Here is a 16776-nt window from a genome sequence, read left to right on the forward strand (position 1 = left end):
CCCAACAACAGGTACATAGCTTCAAAATAAACTACTATATGGTCAATTGCCATCTAACACCTACAATCAAAATAGCTTCCTTGTCTACTACGAGTCTCCCACAGCCAATCACGATTCCTAAATTACCCGTCCTTGACCTGCCGCTATTGCTCTACAAAGATCAAAATTAAAGGAATGAGCTATAAAGCCTAGTAAGCAAATCACAGTATCATATTTTACTGTCTAGGAATATCATCAGACAACAATGCTAAAGGTGTTATGTCATTCATATAAAACATGAGCCATGTGTCATAGTCATATCTATCAATGTATCGTGCATGATTCATAGTAAAGAAATAATAAATTAGATCAATCATATATGATAGGAAGTAAAGATCAAACAAATCAGTCATTCACGCCAATTCTAGCACATTAACATATCAGAGTGACATCAATAATTACCAACTAACTCACTCTCTAATTCACCTACTCCTGAAGTAGAAGCTCTATTGATCAGGACAAGTCAATCCCATTATTTAGAACTTCTCCCATCACTCAGGAGGGAAGACAATGATAATGAGTGATTCATTCAGTAATGCCTTCACACGTACACACACAGTCCCCAACGCGCTTTGGGGCTTTTGATAGGCACTTGCCTTGAAAGACATGGTTCACTTTTCTTTTTGCATCACACAGAATTTTGGGGGGGTGTGACCCTCCCATCACACACTCATCCTAACTCCCCTCCTATCAGAGGGAGTTAGGGAAACTACTAGTACCAGTTGGAAATGCAATACGCTTAAAGAACGCCACTAGATCACATATCACTTATTACATCATGACCATGCAATACGCTCAAAGCATGCCAATAAATCACATATTACTTTGCTTGTCTCAATATCATGTACACATATCACTGACCACATGGGCCTTACCACATAGCACTTATCACATGGCTGACCACACCGGTCATATCACATAACACTTATCACATGGCACTTGTCACATAGCACTTATTACATGGTACTTATCACATGGCACTTATTACATAACACTTATCACATGGCACTTATCACATAACACTTATCACTTGATTTGGTCAGTAAACAGTTCATTATAAAAACATGTAACAGTTTTGGAATTCCCTGCAACCGCAACAGTGACACCTTCATAACAAAAGGAGCATAATTCCCAAACCATAAAGAATTACGGCAGGGTTCCAAAATTATTTTTTGAAGTACACTCACTCATCTTTCATTTAAAAGTAGCTTGAGTTCATTCAGACATGATTTGGTCAGTAAACAACACAATACAAAAACATATAACAGTTCTAGAAATTTCTGCATTCACAACGGTGACATCTTCATAGAAAAATGAGCATAATTTCCAAACCATAAAGAATTTTGGCATGGTTTCAAAATAATTTTTGAAGTAGACTCACTCATCTCTCATTTAAAAGTGATTTAAGCTTATTCGGACATGATTGTTCAGTAAATTGTTCAATAAGTTCTTGGAAATTCATTACAAAGTTTTGACATACTATAGAAAATGACTAATAACTTCCAAACTAAAATAGGAATTAACACAAGGTCTTTTCCATCTTAAAATAGATTAACAGGGGTGTTTTTTCACCAAATTTCATAACCAATAGAGATGTCTTCAATACTCAATCTTTTACACAAATAAGAGTCATAGTTATGGAAAAACATGGCACATTCTAGCATCATTTCAATAACATGCAACCACATTCATATTCAAAATCATACCTATAACCATGCTTATATTTCATACTTTAAACTCTCATTCTCATTTTCGAAATCACATTTATAATCATATTTAACTTCATACTTGGATGAACTAAGAAAACATATATCAACATAGCATGAAAGCATGGAAACTGAATCCACTTACACGCACCAAAAGACTCCAAGCTTCTTTTCACACAGCGAAGCTTTTAAGAGTGGTTTCAAGCTAAAGGCTCTAAGTACAGAGAGGGAGGACATGAGTGAGAGAGAGCAAAACCCTTCAGAGGTGTGTGAAAGGGGATTACTTATAAGCAAAGAGGAGAGGAAGGGGCAACATTGACAAGTGCAACACACAAGTGACAAGTGGTGGCATCACGTGACAAGCGGTAAACAAGGGGGAGAGCAAATAATTTGCACTCGACGGCATCAACTATCTGCGCTCGACGGTGACGACCATCTGCGCTCGTCGGCAACGCGCTCGGCGGCATCAACTATCTACGCTCGACGGTGACGACCATCTGTGCTCGGCGACATCGTGCTCGGCGGCATCGTACTTGACGGCATCAACTATCTGCGCTCGATGGTGACAACCATCTGCGCTCGGCGGCTTCCCGCTCAGTGGTGACGACCATTTGCGCTAGGCGGCTTCGCACTCGGTGGCATCACGCTCGGCGGTGATGACCATCTGCACTCGGCGACATCAACTATCTACACTCGACGGTGATGACGATCTGCGCTCGACGGCATCAACTATCGTCCTTGCACGCGCGGCGGCATCCTCCTTGCACACATGGCGGCATCCTCATGCATGTATGACGGCATCCTTCTTGCACACACGATGGTATCCTTCTTACATGCACGACGGCATCCTCATGGACGCATAGCAACATCCTTTTATGCTGGAAAAGTCCGGGTCCTTACAACAGGTTAATCTTTGATAGTGTTTTGGTTTCCCAAGTGTGTATTTATTCAAGAATACTTAGTGGTTTTGCGGGGGTTGTGATAAAATTAGTTATGAAAAAGGCATATGATAGGATTGAATGTAGTATCATGTTGGAAATTATGAGGAATATGGGCTTTGGAGAGAAGTGGCGAAGTTGGATTTACGGGCGTTTGACTTCTGTACATTTTACCATTCTGTATAAGGGGAGATCGACTGGCTTTTTTAATGCGTCTCGAGGCCTTTGTCAAGGTAATCCTCTCTCCTCTTTTTATTCACTATTTATGCATAATGTTTTAGTCTTCTTATATGAAATGTTTAAAGCAGTGGTTATTTTTCTAGTTTTCGTTTGCCGAATGGGGGTCCTTGTATCTCTCATTTACAATATGCAAATGATACTCTGTTTTTTTGTGAGGCAGAGGTTAAGCAGATAGATAATATTGCTACATTTTTAAGATGTTGTTAAGTGGCCTTAGGTCTTAAGGTCAATTTTGAGAAAACTGCAGTGGTTGGTGTCAATTGCAATGAATCTGTGGTCATTGAGATTGCTAAGATTTTGGAATGTAAAATTGAGAAATTCCCAATTGTATATTTGGGGATGCCTATTTCTAATCGTCGCCTTCCACTGGCTGTTTGGGATAAAGTTATCGAAAGGATTCAATTCAAGCTAGATTTATGGAAATATAAATATCTTTCTTTGAAAGGGAGGATAACTCTAGTGAAGGCGTATTTATTGAACTTACCTATTTATCAAATGTCTATTTTATTGATTCCTTCTTCGGTGGCCAAGAAAATAGAATATTTGATGAAGAATTTTCTTTGGGGATCTTCAGAAGAAAAGAAAAAGTACCATATTTTTAGATCAAAAGAATATGGACGCTTAGAGGGCAGGGTGGTTTGGGAATTAGGAGAATTAAACTTGTAAATCAAGCTTTGCTTTGTAAATAGTTGTGGAGAAGTCTGAATTACAAAGATCAGCTTTGCTATAAAGTGGTTGCCTCAAAGTATGGAGTGGATAGGTATGGAATGTGGGTTGGTACAAAAAATGATAATCGAGGGATGTCATTTTGCTGGAGAGCTATCAATTTTTGTAAATAATTGATTAATAGGGATATTCGCAGGATTTAAGGTGATGGAAGTAATATCTCCTTCTGGCATCATAAATGGCTTGGCTCTTCGCCATTGAAATATATCTTCCCACAAGTGTTCCAAAGGATAGATAACCCCAATGTTGTGGTTGGCAAGACTTTTCAGTTTAGGGGTAATCAAGTGGTGTGGACTATCAACCTTCCCTGTAATAGGATTTTTGATGATCTTTTCTCTGAATTTTCAGGCCTATTGTCGTTGCTCAATGAAGTATATTCGATGATCTATATATCCCTCATAATGCTACTGATGAGGTAGTTTGGGATATTTCTACATTTTCAATAAAATCCATGTATCATTTACTGTTACATGATCGGTGGAGGTGGTCAATGCTGACAATAGCCAAAATATGGAAGTGGCCATTACCGCTCAAAGTACAAGCTCTTTTGTGGTTGGCTATTCAAGATAAGGTTCTAACTTTTGATAATCTTATCAAAAGAGGTAATGTTCTGTTGAATGTCTGTCTATTATGTAAAGATGATGGTAAAACAGGTGCTCATCTGTTTCTCCATTGTCCTTGTACTTTTCAAATTTGGCAATGGTTTTTTGGCCAGCTTGGAATAGCTTTGCTCATAACTCTGGATAGGTAGGCATCATTCAAACTTATCCCTACCCTTGTTGCCGCAAACAAGTTTGGTGACAGCTTGGAATAGCTTTGGTCATACCTCTGGATGTGGTAGGCATCATTTCAAACTTATCGCTATCCCTTTGCCGCAAACAAGTTTGGTGATTTGGTAGGTTGCAGGTTTGGTGATTTGGCAAGTTGCGGGAGGGATGATTTTGTGGGAGATATGGAAGAAGAGAAATAGAGGAGTTTTTTATGGGATAAGCTTGCCTTTCAAGAGGAATATAGAGAAAATCTTGCTCTTTGGTTGTATCTCTTGGTTACGAAAGTGGATAAAGATATTAGGGTAGTTGATGGTAGAAGAAATTTATCTAGCTTATTTCAAATGGGCTTTATCAAGTGCAAGCCTAAGGGTAGATGGCTTCCTCTTTCAAGGGGAGTCTATAAGTTTAACTTTGATAGTAGCTCTCAAGGAAACCCTGGGTTAGTTAGCTGGTTTAGGTAGTGTGGTGAGGGATTGGGAAAGTAATATTGTTTTTACTTATGATGGCCACTTGGGGTTAACACAACTAACCTACAGCACTTGTGGCTCTACTTCATGGTTTGCAAATTTTGGTGGTAAGAAATTTAGGACCTTTTTGTGTTATCGAAGGTGACTCTCTCAATACCATAAGGTGGTGTAAAGGGGAGTAGAAGCCGCCTTGAGAGATTAGAACTCTGCTGTTGCTGATCTTGGATTTATCTAGGCCTTTCTCCTCATGTCTATTGGGAAGCCAATGTGATGGCTGGTTTTCTTGACAAGGGGTCATTTTTTTATATGAGTTTTAGTCTCCTTTAATAAATTCTATAACTTCTATCAAAAAATATTAAGAAAAAAACAAGCCATTATGTGAATAGGTATGGATGTAGATTTCAATGAATTAAGGTTTGTTTCAAATTTTTTGAAATAAAAAACGATATTTTTTATAACTAATCAATATTAAAAATAATTTTAAAAGTAACAATAAGATTAATATTATTATTATCATCAAATATTAAATATAAATATTTTTTCCAAAAGCTTGCATGTGCTCATTCACAGCTTTTTTTGGGATGAGCAAAAGCTCGATATAAGATTTGGGATATAGATAACCTAGATATGATCTCCAAGGGGCCGTTTGGGTACATGAAAATCTATTACATGACAATCGCCTACAAGGAAATATGACATTTCTCCCGTTTAGGTACACTTTGTAGTAAGGAAATGGAAAGAGATTACTCGAGATTTCTCAAAAAATCATGAAACACATTACACGCGGTGAAAGTGAAAGGTGAAAATCTATTATTTACCTGACCCGTAATCTTTAGAAATCTTTTGAGTGCGTCTCTCTGCCCTAGGTACGTAATCTTTAGAAATCGTTTGAGTGCATCTCTCTGCCCTATTCCAACTTAATAAAATGCCAACCCGTCAATTTGTTGTAAGCCCCTACTTCTCATCTATACTTTTTCTTTTTTTTTAAGCCCCTTTTATGAATTTTTGTTTTTTTTAATCCCCTTACTCTCTCATCTGTACTTTTTTCCATTCTCTCTCATCTGGACTTTTTCCATTTTCTATTACTCTCTCATCTAGACTTTTTCATTTGTTGTTTTTAAATTTTCTATTACTCTCTCATTTGGACTTTTTCATTTTTTTTTTTATTAATCTCCTTACTCTCTCATCTTGACTTTTTTCTATTCTCGTTCATCTCTGCCCTATCCCCTTATTCTCTTTCGTTTTTTTTCCTTTTTTAGTGCTTTTATCTTTACGCCCCTTGGTTTTATTTTTCCGCCCCTTCCTCCTCTGTACTTTTTCTTTTTTTAAGCCATTTACTCTCTCATCTGTACTTTTTTCATTCTCCCATTCTCCTTAGCATATCCATTCTCCTTAGCCTATCTAATCAATGAAAAATTACATATGTAAAATTATAATGAAAAATTCACCCAAACATAAGAAATTATGTAACACAATTATAATAAAAAACTTTACCCAACATAATCCTCATGAGAGAAATAAGATATCTCTTTAGTTCCTCCAATACCTCAAAATTTATTATTGAAATTACTAAACTTTCTAGTTTACTAATCAAACTTCTTCCCATTTTTTAACTTATACCCTAACGACTTTTAATTTAGTATAATAAATTTATTGCTTATTAGAAATTATATAGATGGACATTTGAAAGACTTCTATAATAAATGAATAAAAATAAGACTTATCACAATAAAAACATGTTATTCCAATCATATTATTCCAATGACTTATCATTCACTTGTGCCATTAAAATCTGAATATTGAAAAAGGACGTACATAACCTAGAATCCCAAACTGCCTATGGACTATAAGTTTTCCAAGGTCTACCATTTCATGAACGATGACGGGATATCATATTGTCCCCGGCCAACCGATGCTTCTTCTTTTTTTTGAAATTTGAAAGCAACCCCCTGCTTTTCATCAACCGTGTGAGGTCGCCACGCAGCAATTATTGGACTTATCCTTGGTCCATAAGTTTCCATGTTGATTTTACTTTGTTGATTTCTTCACTTTTATTTGTTTTGGCGCAGGTTCAATATTTTCTAACATTAAACTGCTTTTTATTTAATGGGGAAAGTTTCTATGTCAGGCCCTAAACAATCAAATTAAGACGCACTTAAAAATTTACTAGAAAAGATTCGGTTCGATGCTAAAAAATCTTCAAATTGAACATCCCAACCTCAATATATATGAACATAAGAAAAATTAGATTTTGAGTCTTGAAAATAGTGCATCTTGTAATGTATTTTTTAGACAATCAATTTTCAAGATTTTCAAGTGTTAATAGAACCGCTTGATGGACACTATTTTTTAGGCTTTAAATTTAGAATTAGAGATGAAAATAAATTGCTATCACAAAGATTTTCAATACTAAAACAAAATCTTTTACTACTATTTGAAGATTTGAAACTGTGCCTTACTTTGATTGTTTAGGGCCTTCAACCTAATACAAACCTCACCCTTATTTAACTTATTTATGTTTGCTATTCGTGGAGTAGTCCAATGGATATATCAAACTACCTATTTGTCAGGGTGTTCAATAATGGGACATAAGACTGCCCCCTATTTCAAAACAACTGACTTTGTATAGGGAGCAATCTGGTATTCCATATATCAAACCGATCCATACTTTTATTGTCATTATCTTTAGATTGCACCGGTCTGATATTTCTACTATGGGACAATGTCAATCATTAAAAGAAATTAAGTGTACGTCAATTTGATGTTTGAAACATCTGATCCATTTACAAAGATGGTTAAAAATGTGGGGCAGTCCGATGTTCCTGTTATTGGACCCCCTACAAATGGGGTCATTCGATATATTAGCCATCAGATAGCCTCACGAATGCTAAAAAGTAAATAAATTAAAAAAAAAAAAGTGTTAAGACATTCGAAACATCTGACTGAGGGTAAAAGTAAAGAAATAAAAGAACTGAAAATATAAACCTTTCATGAAAATATGGGAACTTATAGACCAAAGGGAAATTCCAATAACTATACCACGTCTGTATGTAAATAATTCAAGAGCATCCAACCTTTCAAAGGGGATAAACAAGGTTTTGATGCCTCAGCTCGCACCTATTCAAACGCTGCTTCTTCAAAGATCAACTATAGAAAATTGATTCCGACCTAAATTTAAAATTTCAAAATAAATGTTTAACCCTTCCAAAAGTATTTAGGATCTGAAATACATTTCAATGCACTCTAGATATGTTTCCCCCTAAAGACTTACGCTTTTCCATCTCAGAAATAATGTTAAAATCTGATAATGAATGAAGAATTAATATGAATGATGCCAAACTGTCCAAAAACAAAGATTAAAATAGTCCATTTATTTGAGATTCATGATCCTGGTAGTTGATAGTATCAATCTATGAAATTGTAAGTCCGAAATCCATCTGTCAGATGGCAGATGGATTTCTCAAGGAGACTGCAAATTTTTTAGATCAATAATATCGATTATGAATATGAAAGAAAAACGTATAATTGAACTTTAAAAAAAAAATTGTTTTAGACTTCAGTTTTGGACCGTTCGTTTTAAGTTTTTGCAGATCAATAGATCTGCAATATCTTTTTAGCTACAAAATTATGGCTCTAAAGAAGATGTGTTTTGGATCTTAAATCTATCTGTAAGATGGACTTTGGGAAGAGGATCACATATTCACATTTGAATGGGACCTCAATTTAACTTTCCCCATTCAAAGGTCAAGTGAATGGCCTTCAAGCACCCAGATCCATTTGGGCTGTCCCATGAAGTGGACTCTCCCCACAAACAATGTGAATCACATCCACTGCATCAGGTGCATAAAAATAGAAAGATTCCGCATAGGGTTTCACTCATGTGAATGGAAGTGGTAACCACGAAAGGTGGTAGTTCTGTTATAAATTAAGAAGTTATGAGGCAGGCTCAAACAAACTCACCCAGAAGACAACAGGATTTCAGGAACTCTCATTTGTAAGGTCGACTTTCCCAATTATAGGAGACCACTAATACAATAGGATGTTTTACATTCAAATAATGGAGATTATCTAGACATTCTAGGACCATACAAAAGGAAGAACATAACTGTAATTTCTTAAGAAAAAGAATATGAAGAAAAGAATTTAGCTATTCATTAATAGTAGGCCTGAATTAAAAATTTAATCACAAATTTGATTTTTTTTAATAATAACAAAATATCCTCACTGCCATTTAATCTTGTATGTAAAATAGTATGGTTCATCATCACAATTCACAAATAACAATATGCAGCACACATGCCAATTGCTAGTTTATATGCCACGGACAGTGTTACAGGAATAGACCGAGTCCACTCGGACTCGGGCATGTAACTCAGCCTCGCCCTAGTGGCGAGGCCGTGTTACTCCAAGTTGTGTGTACAACTCAGGGTACACAAAAAAAATAAAAAAAATAAAAAATCTAAAAATCATAAAAAAATATGGGAATATTGTTACATTTTTATGGGAATATTGTTACATTTTCTGTACGTAATGTGGAGATTTTCTTTGGCAAAGATTGGTGAGTGTTTTTGGCCTTCTATATTTTCTTTTTTTTTTAGATTCTTTTCATACATGTCTCCAACTCTAAAATTGACTTTTCAAATCCATTTTTCTCTTCATTTTTAAGCTTATTTGGACTTTTTAAGGCTGCTTTTTGGCTTTACTTTAGTTTTACTAACTTTATTTAATTTCTCCAAATTTTTCTTTTCTTTTAATCTTTCTAGGGCTTTTGCCATGGACTTGTCTTGCGCGGATAACTCATACTAGCCCGAGTCACTCGCCTTGGCCAAGGGACGAGTACCTAGGCTAAGGCAAGTCCCGTAACATTGCTTACTGGATTTCATCTGTGATCATGGACCTAATCCTTTTACTCATATATATTCAGCATCTATGGCACAATGAAACTAAGTGAAATGATGTTAGACGAGAGAATCTAATTGTTGCTGACTTCCTATAAAATGTCACTTTCTGGATGAAGATTTTGTGCTGTGTTGCACTAAGTGGTCCACAAATCACAAAGGAAAACTCCGGAAGAACTGAGTCGAAAAGTTGATTAGATATTGGACAAATATCAAAAGTAGTGAGATATCAATAGAAAACATACAACATATAGAGGTGTGCTCAGACTCCAAAGATAGACATATGTGCAGACTGCAAAAAATGAAATCTAATAGTTACCAAGGGTCGAGAATTTACTGATTCATTTGCACTATATGTGTAGGAGCGAAGACCAATTACCAGAACGAAAAAATTTCGAATATTCATCTCCTTCAATGCAGAACTGATTGTTCATAACTGCACCTTTTTCCTGATTTTGCAATTTCTTGTTTCTAGATATTGCTTTTAACTTTTTTAGATACCCCATGATGTTCTATTTGGATGACATGAAGCAGCCATAAAGTTTCCCAGAATGGCTGCTAGCTCCTGCCATTAGCTCTTTCACCCTCCCAGATCTCGTGTTCCTGACCTGCCCATCTGAGCTTAACACATTATTCAGTAATTATATTGTTTTTTTTTTTAATTATTAAACAATATATCTAATATCCAATCTAAAAAATCTCACTTTGGTCACCTAATCTCAGCTAGACATCTAGTTCTTCATTGACATTCAAGCTTGACAAGGATTTAATTTGCAGAGAGTTCAGGTGGCTAATATCAGTGACTGGCCTAGTTGATTTGCCGTGAGTTATATAAGATGTTTTGTACATCAAGGGTTGGTTGTCTATTGGGGACCACCTCAATGCAATCAGGTCTCAACATGGAAAATGTAGTGGTGGTAGGGTTACCACTACTATATATCTAAGTTAATTAATAAAAAACCCCTCATTGACCTTCCTCTTGGTGAGTAATATGCAACAATATTCATGCATGTCATGATATTTCTTGGATGCCAATCCGCGTGGCCAAGCCCCACCTCATTCAGATTCAAAATTAAGTAGTCAGAGTGACAATTTTGCAGGCACAACTAAAAACTGATCATTTGGTCCAGTTCCAAGCAAAATGCTCAAAGTGGTTGAATAAGGAAATTTAGCTATAATCGAGGCAAAACCAAGGATATTTTTGAAGAGAATGGCACTAGTTGTACATGATCTGATTGATCATTGCCATAGGTTTAAAGAGTTAGTTATGGTCAACAGATTGACATAGAAAAGCAGACATTTTATCACATCCATTGTGATATTCTAATGATCATATATAGCTGATCGTTGAATCGTAGGGACTAACGCTACATTTGTATTGTCATATTTTCTCGCATTCTCAATTGTAATCCTAGGGTCAATTTCAGAAGTAATAGGGCATCAATTAAGGGAATCCCTATTCCTTGTAATCCTTGGATCAGGTTATTTGCCTTCAAAGAGGAGCATGTTCAGGCCATCTCATATTAAATTTGCAGATGATATAAGATCAGCTTTGAAGGAACCTTAGTGGAGTATGCGTCATATCAGGAAAGCTTGCCAGGTAAAAGGGTTAAGTTGGACAACGCAATATTATGGGAGTTCAGCAAGGGATACAAATTAACAACTTCGCTGCTACCCTTGCTCAGAGAACTAGTCAGGAACATCCACAGACCTATTTTGGGCATGCCTCTTTTGTCTGGAATTGAAGCATGTGGAATGAGGTTTCATCAATGAATTCCAAACAGGTTATAATTTAAAATGTATCTCGTTTTCCTCTGAACAAGATATTGCTCAATTAAGTCATATTTGGGGATCACGAAAGGCTAGAAGATCCCTATGGTTGGGAGCGCAATCCCCACAATATATTTGTTAGGGATCAAGATATCCAAATGCTACGAATCTCGATTCTAACATTTTGGGATCTCAATCCTGACATTTTAAGATTTTAATCCCAACCTTCTCGAGATCTTGCTCCCAACCTTAAAAAGTATGTATAGTCTAGAACTACATAACCTCTTTAAAGAAAGGATCTCTTTACTTAGCCAGTAAGCATATAGTTGCATTACTTGCTAGCTATAATAAAGAATACCATCAATTTGGTCATTCTTTTAGTCTTTAAAGTTGGGATCAAGATCGCTAAAAATAGTGATTCAGACCCCAAAATTTAAAACTCGAGATCCCTTGAATTTTGTTTTCCTGGAGCGCTAGATTCTAGAGAGGGATCTCTAACTATGCCAGGAAATCCAAGCAACTATAACTTGATCAATATCCTTATATTTTCCTCCTTGGAATATATTAATTAATCTTTGTTTTTTTGGAATGGTTCATTAAACAAAAGCTTTTGAAATCGTTGAACTTGGGACTCACCTGAGTTGATTGATCCAAAAACCCACTATCCAACAGCCAAGTCCTATGGGACTCAGCCAAGACATAAGGGTCCTGAGAGACTACTAACTCCGAAGGTATACTAAGCAAACCAAGTTTTTATGTTTTACGTAGTTTTACAAGATACTCAGTTGAGTCTCTGGAGACTCAGCTGAGTCTCACTAAGTTGAATCAGCTCAGGAGCAGGTCAAGTCCTTAGCAAGTCCAGGGTTTAAAACATCGCCAAAAACCATGTGCAGGAGGTGACTTGTGAGAATTGAGCACAAGGACTCCTGATCCAAGCAACTCATAAATTTAATCATATATGACAATTTCAACAGAGAAAAGGTCTAGCTCATAGAATTTCTTGTAAGCTAAACTTTGAAGGTGCTGCTGAGGGATGCGCAGGCCCTACAGGTTATGGTGATTTAATTGGAGATAAAAAGGAAAGAATTCAAAAGACACTACAGATAGCCTGGGAATTCAAATTGCATAGGTTGGAGAAGCCTTTACTTCCCTTGACGGAGTGAAGATCATGGTTAGAAACTTCCCAGGACCAAGAATAAATGAAGGGGGCTCATTAAATGTTATTCATTAGATGAGAAAGGACTTAGGAGGCTTTTTCTATATTGCAGCTAAGAGGTGTGCTTGCAGCCACTCAGATCTGTACATACTCATACTCATGATATGACGATAAACTCCCCAAAGCAGACATTGTCAGAGAATATTAATCATGCACTTGTGAGGAGGCAGATATGGTGATGGATAGGTTGGTGAGTTTGGGTGCATATAGTAACATAATGTTGGAAGATTCTATGCCACGTTAGTGGTTGTCAACTTCAGTTCTGAGAGTATATGATTTGATAACTTCATTTTTATTGTGGAATATGTGGATTATGATGAACTCAATACTTAATTGTTGACACTTGAAAACAGAACTATGATCATATTGGTTGTTGACGTTAATGACATAATAGTTCGAAAGAATCTTGTATCTTGAGCAGAAAATTTGATAATTAAGGGAAATTTTTGACATCAAGCAGATAAAAAATCCAGATATTTCTTAGGTTTGAAGTTACTCTATCTAAAAGCCGAGTTCTTCATTCAAAGCATACGTAGGCCAGAAAAAATTAAATACCATAATATATACTAATTGAACATTGTATCGATACTGACTCAAAAAATAATAAAATATATGGATCAAATGGAAATTTAGGAACATGAACATGTTCAACATACTAATAGAGGAGCTGAATGTGGCTTGAAATACTCAAAACTTAAGCACCATTTGCAGTTCGAATGGTGAGCAGGTTCATGCAACATCCTTGCAAGTCAACCTTGAAGTGATTTACAGATGTGTTACACCCAGTCTAATGGGTTCCGGTCAAAATCTACTAGTAGTTTATAAAACAAAGTTACTAATATTGATTGGATCAAGAAAAAGAAAATAGTTAAAGTATATGTACTAGAAAAAATCCAGTATGTGAACTAGAAAAAATCCACTGTCATTTACTTATTTATTTATTTTGACAATTAGAACCAAATAAGCTGAAAAATGATGTAAAATATCATGGCTAGATCTATTCTCGAAGTAAAGTATAAATCATGGCAACTATCATTAATGAGCTTTGTGGATGAAATATTTTATAAAGGAATTAGGGTTCAAATTCTTTAACCCTTACAAGTTGTTTTCTGATGATAAAGAGTTCAATTTACACTGGTTCCAATCATGTTTTCCATGAATGCAGAACACAATAAGATCAATTCCCATGCTGTATGAAAAAGGTTGATAAAGGGATAATTCAAACACCTAGATAGACTTAAGGAATTGATGGAGGCAAAGAGCTCACTAAAACGGAAAACAAAGGAATGATTAGCAAACATTATCTGGATTGAGAGCGATCATCAGTTTTACGGGCCTCTTACTCGTAATGCAAGTTCAACTCATTTATCTGATACAAGGGGACTAATTGACTAAATAATTTGTGTTGCACCTTAGGCAATTATATTAGTGAAAGTAGAAAAGAGAATAAATGGGTATTCTCTCTTTTATAGGGTCCAACAACAGTTTTCTAATTCAAGGTTAGTGATCTTATATTAATCACAGGGGCATTTTGTTAACTGTATAATCCTAAAAGTAAAAGGCATTTTGGGAGTTAGCACATGAATAGAATAGTATAAAATTTGATAAATAGTTGACAACTTGACACAAAGCTTGGATACACCTTAACCAAGTTTATCAAATTACTAATAATTTCCAACTATTCAGCTCCGCCCATACTTCAAGAATCCTTCCTCTAAACTCATCTACAGCAAATCAAATCATCATCGTCGTCAAAGCCTTTTCCCAACTAATTGGGGTTGGCTACACGAATCTTGGTCCGCCATTCTGCGTATTAAGGGTCATACCCTCAGTGAGGCCATAAGTTCCCATATCTTATTTCACTACTGCCAACCATATCCTTTTGGGCCTACCCCTTGTCCTTTTTGAGCCTCACAGGTATTGTACTAGGTCCACACCACATATGGCCAGCCCACCTAAGTCCACTCTCCATCATCTTATCGCCTATCAGTGCCACATGTATTCATTTTGAATTCTATCCCTTCTTGTCTTGTCGTTCATCCATCTCAACATCCTCATCTCCACTACATTCATTCTATGGGTATATTATTTTTTGATCACCCAACATTCTGCTCCATAAAGCAAAGCTGGTCTCACAACTAACCTAGGGACTTTGCCCCTCAACTTCATTGGTATGCAGCAATCATCTAAAATTCCGGTAGTACATCTCCATTTCGTCTGCGTAGCTCTAATTCTATGTGCGACAACTTCCCCAATCTCTCCATTTTCCTGGACTTTTGCCTCAAAATATCGAAAGTGCACTCTTTTTGGTATTTCCTGACCATCAATCTTAACTACTTCCTCATCTCTACTCCTATTATTACTAAACTTGCATATCATATACTCTTAGTCCAGTTAATTTTAAAACCTTTAGATTCTAGAGCATCCCTCCAATGTTCTTTGTGCTGACGTTGTTTCAGGTCTCATCAATCAAAACTATGTCGCGAACAATATGCACCAATTTACCGCAGCTTGTAGGTGCCTAGTTAAGTCATCCATAACTAAGACAAAGAGGTATATGCTCAATGCTGACCCCTGATGTAGACCTATTGTCACTGAAAACTCAATCGTCTCTCCACTACTTGTTGGTACACTAGTTATCGCTCCATCATACATATCTCTCACTAAGTCGATGTAGCGTCTAGAGACTCCTTTCTTTGTAATACTCACCAAATCAAATCTCGAAGTACTCAATCCTAAGCTTTTTCCAGATCAATAAAGACCATGTGGAGGCCTTTTCTCTTCGCCCTAAACTTCTCAATCAATTTCGTAAGTTAGAAAATAGCCTCGAATGTTGACCTCCCTAACAAAAAACCGAATTGGTTTTCTGATACACTCATTTCATGCCTTAGTCGTTACTCAATCAGTCACTCCCATAGTTTCATAATGCGGCTCATGCCTCATAGGTTTGACCCCTCGATAGTTCGAATGCAAAAAAAATTGAACATCATCTTTTTTAAACAAAGTATGCATTTACAGATTGAAAACATGGAGTATATTTGATTGTTAACTCAAGTCACAAATAGTTTCACATAATACAGGCAAACAAATTCCCATTCAAAATGAGTCATTTCAAAAGTTATACAGGCAGATTATTCCTTCATATTCAATTGATTTAATTGGAAAAGGTTCCTAGTCAACAGAATATACTTACATTCTCCACTATTCATCTCTATCTCAAGCGCCATGAAAACAAAACAAACTTGTATTCTTTATTCATTGGTCCAGCAGCTGAGATATTCAAGAAATATACATATCTTTTTCTTGTAACTCATAAGTTCTTGTATTAAAAAGATACACTACAATGAACATTTGATAGAAATTTAAGAACAGCAAGCAAATGAGTAACCTTGAGATAACAGCTGTGGATATAAGAAGAATAAATGAAGACACATGACATATGTTTTCTTAGAAATACCAAACCATGGCACAAATACAAGATTATGGAAGAGAAACCAGAAATCCTACCACCAATGGAGAGAGATGGATATTTCATTCACCTTAAAACACCTCCAACAAGTTCTATATCATGTCCTCGTTAGGCTTAGAGATATCAAATATATATGTACAAACTTAAGGATGTATGTGGATAAAATTCTAATTCACAAACTAGGAATTAGAAAAGGACGAAAACCTCCATGCATGAAAACGGAATTAGAAGCAGACTTTGAGCTGATGAGCCTCATTTGTTTAACCTACTATTGTGATGATTACCAATGCAACGAAGTTGGGCAACCAGGACCAATGTTGTGAATCTCTTGGTTCATCAAGTCCACTCTAGCTAGCAGATTCCTGAAATGGAACCCCCAAAATGGGTGTGAGATACCTACCATGATAAGTATGGGTGGAAATGAAAACTATGGGAAAACTGGCTATGAACGGACCCAAAGGAATCAGATCTCTGTAGTAACCAGTTAATGAAAAGATGTGAATTCCCCTCGTTCCAGATCCTAATCAACTACCAGCT

The sequence above is a fragment of the Amborella trichopoda genome, chromosome 10, assembly GCF_054954075.1.
Source record: "Amborella trichopoda isolate Santa Cruz 75 chromosome 10, AtrichopodaSantaCruz75HAP2 v2.0, whole genome shotgun sequence".
Classification (NCBI taxonomy): domain Eukaryota; kingdom Viridiplantae; phylum Streptophyta; class Magnoliopsida; order Amborellales; family Amborellaceae; genus Amborella; species Amborella trichopoda.